Source organism: Larus michahellis, chromosome 8 (assembly GCF_964199755.1).
Source record: "Larus michahellis chromosome 8, bLarMic1.1, whole genome shotgun sequence".
NCBI classification, from domain to species: domain Eukaryota; kingdom Metazoa; phylum Chordata; class Aves; order Charadriiformes; family Laridae; genus Larus; species Larus michahellis.
Window position 1 is genome coordinate 884,463 of NC_133903.1, and position 14,335 is coordinate 898,797.

The 14,335-nt window shown below is 39.3% G+C and overlaps 1 long non-coding RNA gene across 1 annotated transcript in view; it reads left to right on the forward strand.

Annotated features, from left to right (window-relative positions):
- LOC141747388 (uncharacterized) overlaps positions 1-14,105 on the forward strand; it is a 33,187-nt gene extending 19,082 nt beyond the window's left edge. Inside the window, exons 2-3 of the long non-coding RNA XR_012588708.1 lie at positions 9,600-9,791; positions 13,827-14,105. This is a non-coding gene — a long non-coding RNA (uncharacterized LOC141747388). The remainder of the gene's footprint in view (positions 1-9,599; positions 9,792-13,826) is intronic.
- The last annotated feature ends 230 nt before the right edge of the window (positions 14,106-14,335 follow it).

Below are 14,335 nucleotides of genomic sequence, written 5' to 3' on the forward strand. Positions count from 1 at the left end.
AAGGAGAAAATTTATATGCCAGCGTTGGTCGAAAATGTAGAAAGTAGTGATGCGTTACTAAGGTATCCCATCTGAATAAAGAGGAGGACCTTTGATTTTTACCTAAAATTGAAGTGGATAGACCTGCTGGCACCTAGAATTGTAGTTTAAAAGTAGTATGCAACTTAGATATTTGTGTAAAATATAAATAGTATTTGTGTAAGTTAAGAGATGTGCTAGTATTTTTGGACTATAAATTGAAAACATTAAAAAATATTTCAGTGTAACAGAAATACACTGTGATAATGTCTATACATTATTTCCTGTTGTTTGCCAAAGTTGACAATTCATTGTTTGTTTAACTAGGAGGTCCTTAATCTCTGAGCCCGCTGACTTCTTTGCAGTGCTTACTTCTGTGGTGGTCTGTACGTGTAGCGAAGGCCACTCTGCATGGAATCAGGTCTGAAGTCAGAGGCAGGTTGTTCTTGTTTGGCAAAGACAGGCGTAAGATACAGCTCCCAGTCGTGGTCGTCTGGAGCCCTTCTTCAGGACACTGTAGTGTCTTGCTGTTCCGTCTGGGATATGGGATGTATCTGCTGTCCTCTCTCAGCCAGTGGCCCTGATGGACACATTCCCAGTGCGGTGGCAGGAAGGCAGGAGAAGGGGCCCAGGCCTACCCCCGACTAGGAGATCACGCTCACTGTAACCTGCCTACATCTCTTGTTCTTATTTTTCAGTCTCTTTATAATGCAGTTGAGTATAAATTTGTGTATATAATTTGTGTAAGCATAAACACATGCGTAAGTATTGTCATGATGTAGATTAAAACGCGTAGGTGGCATTTGAGGGTGAGATAGCATCTTCTGGGGTGCAGGAAAATCACATAGTAACTCTCTGCTGTGTGGTTTATTCCTAGAAGGTCCCGTACGGGGCTGGTCTGATCCCAGCCGCGCCTCGGTGCCGGATGCGGCTTTGCTGGAGGCGGGCTCCTGCTCAGAGCTTTGCCTGGGCTCTGCATTGCTTTTCGGCGGTGACTGCGCACTGAAACTTAGGTGTCACTTAATCTACCTGAATATGCTTACTATGATAACATATTATCTTCCAATTCTTCAGGAAGCGATGCCGCTTTTTCCTGCGCTATTTCTCATCAACGTATGAAACCTCTTCTCCACATGCTTTGTGCAGCTGTATCAATAGACTTCTAGGTGGTGTAAATTCAGGGGGGTTTGGTTTGGGGAAAAGTGCAAAATGAAGCTGTAAATTGTTGGGAAGCATTTAAACCGAGACCGGTGTTGCAAGTTTCCCATGGAGATTTAAGTCTGATTAACTTACAGAACTCAAAATACGCTTTTCAATTTATATTTAAATAATGTTCATTGTTATTTTCTTTATGGTGGATTTTTAAGAACTCCAGGGGGAACATTTCTCTACAGATGTCTGTCGTCTTTACAATAAGCCGAAGAACTGCCATTGACCGTGCGTCTTTTCAAGAGAGGAGAGCAGGGGAGGCAAATAATTGCAATTTCAGCCCCTGTTTACCAGCCGTCTTTTAGTGTGCCGCATGTCACAACTTCCACTAACTTTGAGGAACTCTACTCTTCAAATGGTATGAAGTCTAGATATGACATTTATTTTGAATGTGTTATAAAATGACAGTTAATGCATTTCAGTTATTCAGGAATATAATGTCAGAGCCAAAAAAGATTCTAAGCTGAGTAAATTTAGCTATAGTGTAGGCTCTCCTGTCTAAAATCGTGATCTTAAAACTTTACGAGGCCTCAGCTTTAGGACAGCTGACGTTGCAGTTCTTTCAGTCAGAAGTGTGCCACTATCCATGAAAAATATTTGAGATTCATTGTTACTGAACGTAGGGATTGGATGAACTAGATCAGAATATTCTAGTGATTCATAAAGCCAGCTGTGACTGAGAGCCTTCAGATCTGGACCTTGTTACTAGAGCTGTTTCTGTATTTTGTCTAGTTACTTAATGCTTATCCAGTAACTATTTTACATGAAATACAGAAAGAGTCGATACTCGAATTGAGCGTAACGGTTTTCTCGTGAGAGACGTCAACTAGAGCTTTGTGTTACTTCACCTTGAGGCTGCACTTGGCTCTTGTGTGTTGGGTAAAAGCTGTAAAACTGGAAGTGGAATGAGCACAGTGTTTCCAACTTTTTTTGGAAGAATGAACGTAGCCCTTTTTTCTATTTTTTTTGAAAGAAACCCAGCAGGATTTAGGTGATACTTCTTTGAAAGTATGAGAGAAGTACCTTGGTGCCTCTAACCTCTGTACCTGTTGTTCATGAATACCACGTAATGTCACGTTCCTGTTACAAACCTGGCTGCGGCTGTAGTGTTTTCGACAAGGATTGCACCTATCCTGATGCGTCCCAACGTTTTGTTCTAGACAACTGCTTTGAGTGTTGGCTTTGGACATCTCTGTGCCTCGCATATTGCTGAACTGCATGCTATTTTGGGGGGTCTAACTACCCCTCAATTTTTTACGTAGGACACAGGTCACCCCTAAAAGCTAGCTGTGCTTAGGTTTTATGTTCCTGAGTCCTTTATTGCATCATTTCTCCTTTATTGTGGCCTGTTTTGTCGTACAGCACCCTTTTCTATTTCCTACTTGCTCAATCTTAGACTAACGAGTATAGCACCTGTCATATTTGTTGTTCTGAGGAATCATTCCTCTAATGGGCTTTTGTAGTGTTTAAAGCCAAGTGCGTGTGTTTTTCAGTGCCGACTGTGTGTAGGCATCTGCCCTGTGTTGTGGGACAGTCTTACCTGTACTGCAGGCACGCTCTTTTCTAGGAAGATAGTGTTTTGCTTGTCCATATTTATTAGTAGTTTCATATGAAAGTTTTAAAAACCCAGCATGAGCTGTTACAGTAGTGTTAGATTTATTTGACGATAGTTTTGTGTTTCAGTTAATGACAACGTGTTGCCATGTGAACAAGAGACCTTTTGAGGCAGGTTATACAGTTGTTCTTTGGGCCAAAACTGTTATAACTGCTGGTGAGAGCATACAGTAATTCATTAAAAGTCTATATTTTAGGTCAGAAATTGCTGTCCTCTCTCATTGGAATTTGTAGGATAGCTTTGTTCCTAATCCATTTATTTGTATTAATTCAGAAATACTCTGTTATTACTGACAGAAACAGTAAAGTGATTCTTCACGCTCCTGTAGTATCTTAATTACAAATGCAGATGTTTTCAATCAAAATCTGGTTTAGGCCTTTCAGGGCCTTTGTGAAGGCAGGAAATGTAAAGCTTATTTTAAGCAACTTACACAACTCGTACAAAGTTCACTGCAAAGACAAGAACAAGAAAAGGAACTTGTAAGTTCTCGATCTTTTATAATTTATTCTATTTATGTGGGATCATCTCTCATGTTTAGTAAAGGTTAAAGCCTTCACAGTTACATAATTCAAAAGAATATTCTTTTCTAACGTCTAGATTAGAAGAAGCTGCATATGGTTTGGGTTGCTATCCTTCCCTACTAACATGTTTTCCTCCTTTATTAACCTGCAATACCTTTGGCTTTCATCAAGCCATCTAATATCTAGCAGAATAAAGCAGCATTGTGCATACGGTGTTACCTACAGTTTGTCTCTGAATTGCTAGTATTTTGATCCTTCTCAAGCAGGTAGTCTTGAAACAAGGTTTTTTTCCAGATACATATAAAACATTTATTGCCTCAATGTTCTGCAAATGAAATTCTTTTTCATCGTTAAAGCTTTGTAGCAGGATTATTCTGTTCATTGAAGTGTTAACCAGTAATTACAGTAGCAATGATACCAGTGATGTGCTTTTAGAGGCTTTTTTATATAATGTTAATGTAAGTTGCATTCTAGCTAAGGAAAATTTGTCATTTATAAGGTAACTTTAAGATATATTAATTAAAAATGGCAGTAGAAGGCAGTTTGTTGTCACTTTAACAATGCAATTTTAGAGTAAATCCATAGGTTTTAGTTGTTTCAAAGATGGGCCCAATAGGCTTATTTAATGTAGTGTCTGTTTCAAGAGCAATCGTCTGGGGCTGCGCTTGGTCGTGATATGAAGACTGTTCGCTCATCAAGTCATAGCAGGTATGAAAGAAGCATGTTAAAGAGAATAAAAGATAGTACTTACTCTGCTGAGAGTCAAATGGAGAAAAGAGGGAAAATGTGAAGAAATTAGGCTTCAAATCTATATTGTGATAAATTTCTAGTGGGACTTTTGGTGGAAATCTTACAGGACTTTTCAGAGTAACAGTCATAGCAAGACCATAACTTCCTATTACTGGTTACGTCTGTGCCAGAGATTGACGGGTACTCAGGTTCATAGTCATCCTTTTAAAAGGTAGCTGTTCCTCTTAGAATAAGATGAAGAATTGTTGTTCAGAACCAGGAAGGCAGTTGATCGTGAAAGATAACAAAAATCTGTTATATATGTATTTATGAGTGATATTATATGAAGTTATTCAAAGGACAAATCCGCATAGCTTCTATAAAGTTAAATGATGTTTTTTCAACTGCTACAAATTCTTGAAGGATTTAATGAAGCGTAGAATAAAAGAGAACTGAGAGCTATAACATATTTAGACATTTGAAAGGTTTTTGCTAAAGTAACTCATACAAAACTATTAAGGAAAATTGGAGGAACTAAGGCAGGGGGAAAGTTTTGCCAGTCAGGCAAAAATGTGTGAAGAGGTAGGGAACATAACGAGCAAGATCTCTGATTGGGAAGGACTGGAAAGAAGTCAAACATCGGGGTTATTTGGGGCTTTGTATGCCAGCTGATATTTTACTATGTTGTCTGCCTAGAGTAATGGTGAAAAGCGGGGTGTCAATACACGATAATATCATAAACTTATTTAAATTAGGCAATATTAGAAAAGATTACGAAGAGCTCCAGGAGAACGTAATAGAACTTGGTAATAAGATGTCAGATTAAATTCAATTTAGATGAGTGCATGGGAATTAAAATATAAATCACTTCAGCGTGTGCGTTTTTAAATTAGTCCTTAAGTGCACGATGTTATATTGGATTATTTGAGAAACAATGTTTTGATTGTGTAAGTAAAGATTATAGTAAAAAGTGCAATAAAGGCATAGGTATTTTAAAATTATATGGGCTGTATTCTTGCACTTCTTGATTATTGATCATTGATTACAGTGATTCTATAAAGCGTTCCAGGTGCACGAGGCACTGCCAGATCCAAGTGGCTCGGGGCAGACATAGAAGTCCCATTACAATGGACATCTCGGCAAGCTTGGAGATTTAAAAGCACAGGTTTGTGTGTTAATGTAAATTTTTGGTCTTTTTTTCCCCACAAAGGAAAAAAAAAATTAAAAATCCCAACTATATTGCGACTGTATTTTGGACATGGACTCAGTTCTTGGCTCCTGGGTGGACGGACGGACGTTAGGCCTTTCGGTCTGCAGACTTACAAAGCCAAACGGAAAATATATCACCTCACTGGCGAAAGCTTTAAATGCACAGATTGTCATAATCTTTGAACCAGAAAAACAGGCCTGTTCTGAAAATGATATTTATGGTTTTCAATTATACTGACTGGTTACAACACCAGGTTGTTTCACAGCTGCCCGAAGGAGGCCAGTTTCGGTCCAGCGAGGGCTGGTGCTGTGTGGGGAGCGGCCGGAGCTGAAGCTGGGCCACGATGCAAACAGGGCCCAGAAAAAGGCATGAACAGAAGCACTTGATTCTGCAACCTGTTTATTTGGGAGGTATGTGGGCACGGAATTCAGTGGTCAGGAAGCCCAAATAATCCGGGGATCTGGGAGTGCAACCAGCATCCTTCCCTTCCTCCCCGAGCTTCAGTCTGAAAGGGGCTCCTGCTGTATTTGGCTTCTGCAGGGCTGTGGTGAGTGTGACAGCATCTGCACGTAGCGTTTCTGAGTCGGAATTAGCTAGGAATAGGCACTGACATGCTTCTGAACCTATCTGCGTTTTGGTGTTCAAAGCATGGGTGTTGATTGAATTTAGTGCTTACGTTTTTTAAGTATTGTTGGAGAAGAGATTTCTGAGTTGTATTGGATTCCACCAAGCTTGGGGAGACTATTTCCTAAAGACGAGCAAGTTCCAGGATGTCAAGCTGCATGAGCAGGGTATAGCCTTACAAGTGCACAGTAATACTGTAAGTGTCGTTTTTCACCTTCCGTGCTGAAAAGATGGCTGAATTCATATCTCTGAATGCTTAAAAACAACGGCTCTAGACTGAAACCAAGACTTGGAAATTTCAGCCCACCTGGTGAAAATCAGTGTTTTTCAGCCTCGTTTAATTCTGCTGCTTTCTTGAAACCACTGGAAACTCTGCTGCAGATGGTGAGCACAGGGTGTCACCTGCAAGATTCAGAGACCTGTGTGCTATAATGAAAATTCTGATGTAATCTAGGTATTGTGGCTGCTCTCAAGTGTCTGCAGTAAGAGCGCTTACAACTAAATAGTTGCAGATTTGACTCTGAGTCTTTTCTGAGTTCTCTACTAGCATATAGCGTAGCTCCTCTGGAGGCCAAAGGCAAATCCAATTTAAAATCTTGCCTGTGGAATGATCTTATCTTAATAAAAACAATATCAAGAGATTTAGATAGCATTTAGCCTAGTGCGTGCTCATTTATGATGCCTATTGCTGCTTGCTACATTAGATATTTATATACTGAGGAAAGTGTTTTTAAGTGAACCAAAACACAAATTTGACCGGACTATAATGTCCCTTCAGGTTTCAGAAGGAAATGTTTTTATTACATATGTGTAGGCATTATATACATGGTTATTTGCCACTTGGCTCTTTCCAGCTTCTTAAAATATCCTTAGAAAGGAGCAAAAGTTGCAGAATCAGAAAATTACCACTGCCAAACATAAATAATGAAATGATATAATCTTGTTTAAAAAATAAATAAATAAAAATCAGACAGTTCCTTATGTATTCCCTTTGATTCCTTGTTTGCAGTTGTAGGATATAGATCTCTTCTAGGTTTTTGCCTGCCTATTGCTTATTTATATGAACATAATTCATGGTACAAAAAGTGCAAAGTATGGAGATTTGATATTATTGCCCGTGTTTTGGTAGAGTCTTTCATATTTAATATATTTAATCTGCTAATATCAAACAGAGTCTATGGAAATAAAGCGGAGCTGATAGCACAGTGACAACGGGGAAACAAGCCATGACAAAGCAAGCTCAAAGATTATTACTCTGGCAATAATGTTATTCAACCTACAGTGATCTACACAGTAGAAAAATCAAATTTTGGTTGTCTTTAAGTCTTTGAAGATATTTCTGTCCAAAAGACTCTGTATATTATACTGCTGATGAAAAACTGAGTAACTTCAAAAAGTATTTTCTTTTGGTAGAACCTTCAAATCCAAAACTCTAGGGAAAGAAGAGCTTTCCAATTTGTAAGTAGAATGGGAAGGAGCTGTGCTGCTGACCTGATTCATCACTAGAAAACGTAAGGGACCAGAGATAATTAAGAGAAATAACAACAGTACTTTTAAACGTTATCTTGTAAAACCAACAGCTCCAAAAGGGAGGAACAGATTTTGATGTTTCTACAATGAAAGAAATAACGACCATTTAAAAAAATACTCATGCAAAATCATAAATTCAGAAAGAAATGTGGCTGAGGAGAAATTACAGTCTTAAGTTTGCAAAATCTAGGACAGGAGCTATAAGTCTTTTCTGGCACTAAGCAAAGAATTTAATGCCAGCTCAGTTTTTCCATCTGATGCATTTTGTTGGATAATGCAAGTGCTTCTGCGGGTCGTGGTTGTCGTCAGAAGGCTAATGCCAGGTCCAGGTGTGGTACTGCCGGTCTCAGGCCTTCAGAAGCAAGACGTACCTCCTGAAGATTGTAGCGTTGGCTTAAAATTAACCAAGGGCTTGAAAAATCATTTGGGATTGTTCCTTTTAAAACTGAATTTCACAAGAGAATTTAGTAACAATGCTAAGGTAGGACTGCGTGTTGAGTTTAATTTTTGGAATCTTACATAAAGGCTAAGCATTTTGGCCTAGTTTACTTCAGAAGTTGCAGAGTTTGGATTTAAATGCAGGGAAAAGGGTTTTCAGACTCCCTATCAGGTTTAGGCTAATTTGTAGACATGATACCCATTTTTCTAAGTCTTACGAGTATGTGTGCTGTGGGGGCATATATAGTTGAAACTGAAAAAAGTTTAGAAACTTTTAATGGATTTTATCAGTTGATATTTTATTTAGCTGTGATTTTATGCATTTTAAGTGACAGAATATATTTAATCTATACATAAGAAATGAATTAAACTGAAGATCGAGACAGTCGCAGTTAGATGATGGGTTTAAAAAGGAAGGCCAAAACATGCAGTTAGGAACAAATATTGGGAAATTCCCTTTGTGTTCATGTAATTCTGTTGCCACGATGTATTCCAGAACTCCCAATCACTTAAGCAAGGATAATAGCTTCTTTGGTAATGTGACCCTTAAATCACACAGCCTTGTATATACGTTACTCTGCTGCCTAATGAAGAAGTAATAGCCTGCTTGTTGTCTTTGTTGATGATTCTGACATCGACATTTTCTCTGTTGCTTTATCAGTCCCTGCCTCCTGTGTAAAAGTCTTGGAGAGGACTTCTGCGCTCCAAAACTCTCCAGCAGCCTCCCTGTTGTCCTTGCAGTTCATGTTCAGTGTGAAATATTCCCTCTCGGTTCCCATTTCTACTTGGGCTCCAGTGAGATTGCTCACCTCGTCAAATGCTTATCACCCGTAAATATGAAAAATTCTGTATTTTAGGGAGAGGACATTGATCACTTGAGTTCTGTGTTAATAATAACTATTCTCAAATCATCGTGGATAAAGGATGTCCCATTTTTTCATTTTCATTGCTGGCAAGAGAAGTGTGCTTAGTCACTGCAGTTAGTTTTGGCTATAGTTCCAGAGCCTTATAATGAATAAGTTCAGTCTTTATTTTGGGTTGTCTCTGGATATTTGAAAAAATTTGGAACAGTTTTTAAAGTAAGGTTTTGATGCCGTCTTAAAAGGCATTGGTTGCCTTTTCACATAATTGTGATGGAATTCTTTGCTTTTGTACTTTGTTTCACCAGCACAGCTAAATCTGTCGTTCACTCCCAAATAATACACGGCCAGCTTGCGTTGCAACACAGAGGATTAATATAGACCGCTGCTGTTACATGTTTTAATACTATCTGGGGAAAAAGGTTTCCTCTCTGTCTGTTTTCAGAAGCATTAAAATGTTTTACAATTTCGGTCCTTACACATGGTCTTTGATAACTCTGTTGTAAAATTATGGAAGCAACAAATCCTTTCTATCTTTACTTGAAATCCTTTGATATCACTCTTCAGGGTGGTCTGCCTTTTGCAGTTATTTGTTATTATTCAGTAGGAAATGTATGTTCTTATAGTTTCTACAGTCTTTGTCCTTCAACGTTGTGAATCTCATGGCCCCCAGATGTTTTCCATGTTGTGTGGCCCCTGATTATGCCCTTTTTATTTGCTGCATATGTGACATCCTTTTCTCTTTGGACTCTATGGAAATAACTTTTGTGCCTGTTCACATCCTGAGGGTCAAGTCATTCTTACCCCTGGTTCCTCTCCTCATTGACTCTGGTGTGTCGTTCCAGGTCCATGCGGATGAAGCCAGCACTGCTCCTGGATGCTGCAGCCCGGCATAACTCCTGTTCTGGCTGCGCAATCCCACCCTCTTGCCTCTCCCTCCCTGCGGTGGGGGACAGCGTGCACGTAGGAGAGCGGATCGGGAGCAGACTCGGCTCGTCAGCCAGAACCTGTCGTGTGGCTGTGCTTGACTGCTGCAGGTATTCGTGTCAGCGGGAAGGCAGATTAGAGGCCTAGGGGTGGAAATGACTTCGTGGGACTGGGAGGTGCTGCCTCTTTCTGTCACCGTTGCAGTTTGAAACTGCCGAGGGGTCTGTAAGGGGGCCAGCGAGGAGATGTTCCCCGAGGAGGCTGCAGAACGCACTGGAGCCTGGTCGAGTGCTTGTGCCAGCGCTTGCACCGTCATTTTTCCAACGCGTGCTTCCATGGTGTCGTTCCTCCGCGGACCCAGGCTCTGGCTGTGGGTCAAAGCGTTGTGTCTTTTGCAGATTCAGAGCTTTTCTTTTGCCAGTTCAGTGTGTCCAGAAAAAACACGTGGTTTTCCCTGAGTTTCTGAGAGAACCTTGTGAGGGGCTTTTTAGATTTAAGAATTGTTCAGCATTTGTACCCAAAGAGTTTTTGCCGATGGCAACAGTTGTCTGAAGCGTTAGGCTTAAGAAGTTTCTCTTTCGTATTTGTTTTTTTAAAAAATGAAGGTAGGGCTGCTGTAATAAGACATGGCGTGTGCCGGATACCCTGCTATGGAGCCATTATGGCGCTGCAGTGTAGGCAGGGAAGGAGTTTCTTTCCCTTTGCGGTCTCTTTCAGTTTGTTTTTATTTTTAGGTATCACAGAAATGTAGCTCTATTCATAACCAACACAATGTGTTGTACCAACATTGTCTATATAGTAATTGTAATTTTGGATGTTGTATAAAAACATGAGCAATAACTTTGCTATTCACATGCTGCTTATTCTTTGCAAGTTTCTTTTCCTGTAAAAAAAAAAACCAACGAGCCCAAAGCCAAAAAACCCCCGCTAGAACATTGTAAGAAATAAGGTATAGTAAAGTCTAGTACTCAGTAACTGGGATGGATATGACTGCACTGAGAAAAAGTTGCCACATTCATTTGGGAATTACCCTGTTTATGTTGCTGTTAAATCTCTGAACATGTCCAGGGTGAAATATAGACTTATATTTACAGAACACCGAACAGTGTCTGACTGAGTTTCAGACTTATGTGGTTAATAAAAGATCCAATTCTCTTCAGACAGCCTTGAATTCTTATTAAATGTATAAGTTTCATTTTAGGCAGCAGGTTTCTACATACTGGAAGCCTAAGGCTAAAGCAAAAAGAAAAGGGAACTTGTATATATTTGTAAGTGTAGTGCAGAAAGGAAAATTTCTGTTTCTGCTGCCAGGGCTTCAACTTCATTGTAAGGTGTTTTTTCCCCCTTTAAGAAGGGCAGGTAAGAAATACAACTTGAGCAGAACATAATTTTATTTCAGGTGCTCTCAAGTAGCTAATGTACATCTAATTAGAAAAAGCATTGAAGGGGGGAAAGCAACTGCTGTAGCTTAATAAAAAGTTTTCCATGTCCTGCACAAAGAGCAATAGAAGCGCGCCTGAGACTTTTCGCTGGAATTAACGGGACTTGTGGTAGAAATGATACTTACTGTAAGGAATGAAGAAACAAGGTCTGAATTAGAGCCTTACAGTAGTACTATGTGGTAAGTGCAGAAACTTCTTGTTTCTTTCACAGCTTGGCAAAGAGAAGTCCTATGACTTGAATATAGTGTAGTTTTGGTGTTGGAGCGAGAAAGTGAAATTTATTATTATTAATTCTTGACAATGTCTTCCATCCCACTTAGAAAACAGCTTTTTTAATACTCAAAAGTGGCAAAATCATTGTCATATTTGTGATAAAAGTCCATGTGGACAACGTTTACTTATTTCAAAAGCAGAACTGAATCAAGTGAAATAATGTAATAAAAACTGCATTTCTAAGTAGAGTGCTCTTCACAGCAACACCAGCGTGCTTGTAAAGCTTACTAAAATCAGAGGTTTTTCTTTAGCTTGGTTCAGATCGAGTATCACTGAACAGATATTCTCATAAAGGAACTGCTGCTGTGGGCTTTGCCATTCCAATGAATTGCGTCCATTTCCCAGCAACGTGGCTCTCCTGAATTCTGCATTGTCTTCTTTTGCCTAACGAAAGGCTAATGACGCTTCCTCGTGGAGGCAATCCCATACAGCAGAAGGTGGGAGGGCACATGGGAATGGATGTTTTAAATCCGCTCAGCTTGCCTGCTGATGGGTAGTAGAAGTGACAGCAAATCTCCCATCAAGCAGGTAGGAAATACATAGGTACCCCGGGCACTTCTGTCTAGGGCTGAACACTTGTAGCTGCCCAACACAACAGTAATTCTTGAAGCAGCTGCTGCTGTGAATAAACACATGTGAGAGTATTTATCTAGAATGTAAAGCTTAAAAAGTGTTTTGGAACCATATCACGGACATATGGTGCACCAGTTTAAATGAGACGAGCAGGATCATTGTTCTGATACAGACTTTACAGATAACAGTAGCAGCAGTGAAACTCATGCAAGGTGCAGAGCCTTATGGAGTGATTTACAGAGAAACTGGATGTGACAACACTAGTCAGTCTAAAAAAAATAACAGCCCACAAGTTAAAACAGTGGAACAGCTTTGCCTTAAAGTGTAATGATGAAGACAAACAGACGAATGTAGGAGGAATAAAGTAAATCGACTGTTAACACCCTCTTTGAAAGCACTTTTAAAAGAGAATAAAATTAATTTTTAGTGCTTTTTAGAAATAGTTCTCATCCTTTTAAAGAAGAAATTGAAGTATCTCTTGATTCTGTACGTATTAAAAAAATGAAGCGTTGCCCAATTCTGTGAGCACTTTCCCATCATAAAAAGTGTTATGTCAAAATGACAACTGTTAGTGGTGAGAACAGATATCCTTCAACTCTATTTTTAACAAGCGCAAAAGATGACTTAACTGCCATCAGCTATCACGACTTTGGCCTCCAATCCAAATCCATGTCAGGCAAAATTCTGGGGAGGAGATGGGTTTCATGCTGGGAAGAGAAAATTAAGAAATTTGGGTCAGAGAATGTTCCAAGTTTGGTGGTTCTGTGCCAAAACCAGTTTGTAACTTTCTGCCTAGACTTTACGCATCCACAGCAGCATCTGTAATTGGACATCCAAGCGAAAAAAGAGCACAGTGTGAATAGTCCTGATATCAGGTGCTCAATAATTTCAGTTCATCTCAGCAAATGATCCCATAATCTCTTCCAAATCTTAATGGGATGTTTCTGACCTATCTCCTCCCTATTTCTACTGAAAAGTAGTATTCTTTTTGGTTCTGATTTTGAGTTACAAACCTGATTTTCTGAGTCTTAAGCAACTGCAGCAAGCTTGAAGTTTTTTTAGAAGGTCTGTCTTTCCATGAAGATATTCTATGCAGTATTCAAAATTATAATGGTGGAACTGAAATGAATGATGTAAACTGCAGTTCTGAAGAAACGTAGGACAAACAAAGTAACTAGAGTGGCTCAAAGCAGAGTCAAGACTTCCCCAAAGTCCGGATCGGTATATTGGTAAGATCTTGTTTACTTCAGGTGGGACGAGAGTACATTTTTAGTTTGGAAGTAGAAAATACCGTTACATTATAGTTTTTGAAACAAACCACTGAAAACTGAGTATTGGACAGTAATCTGCTTTTTCATTCTGACGCCTAATTTCAGAGGTTGATAATTGCTTTGCAACAACTGCCAAATCATTAAGGAGTTTAATATTTTTACCTGCCTATGCTGATAAAAGGGGAAATCTTTTTTTCTTTTCAGATTTGAAGCATCTCAGCAGATACCTAACTGCTTTAAACAATTCTGTTGGTACAGGCTACGGGGTGCTTAAAAACCTTGAGCAGCTTAAAATTACTTTTCGATCTTCTTCACGTGTGGGGTTTTTTGGGGGTAATGGCTCTCGTTTCAGTTTGTTTTCAGTGCCGTGTAAGACCCCTTACGGAATCATTTTACAGATGTGGGTGTTTTAGAGAGTATTCCTTCCTGCATACATTTTTTTCTCAGAATAATTCACAGAGGGAAGAAATACCAATGTTAAGAATAAATTATTTTAAAATGGTTTTGTAGACTTAATTTGCAAAGGATGTGCGTAAACCGATTAATATTTAGGCATAAATGACCAAAATTTTATTTTTATCATCAGAAACAGTGAAAGTAAAACATCATATACCAAAGAAAAGAAGCGACTTATCCAAGGTCACCTGGCAGCTGATGATGTGGCTGGAGGGAAAACCAGTGAGCTCGGAGGTATGGGCCAGTTCCCTGTCGGTGGGTCGTGCTGCCTCCTCTGCTCCCAGCTGTTCTAGTTCCCTGGGGAAAACGGACGTCTCCACTGTAGTTCCCAAACAGAATGTGGTAAGGATTCCGAGAAAACGGCTATGAATTTCTAGTTTTATTATTTCCTTCTAGCAACATTATACTGTTAACCACGTCAAGCCTATTTTTTTCTACTGTTGATGCCACTGTAATTCCAATTTTGTTTTCTGAAATTGAGTTATTGTATATTTTTACCAATGGAGATGAAGGTAGTTTTGCCCGAATTCTCTACATTAGAATTCCTGATGTTCTGTCTTTAAAGAGATATTTGCGTCCTGCTGCAATATATCTCATAATCTGTTTATATAAATAAGAATTATACCAAAAGCAAAATTA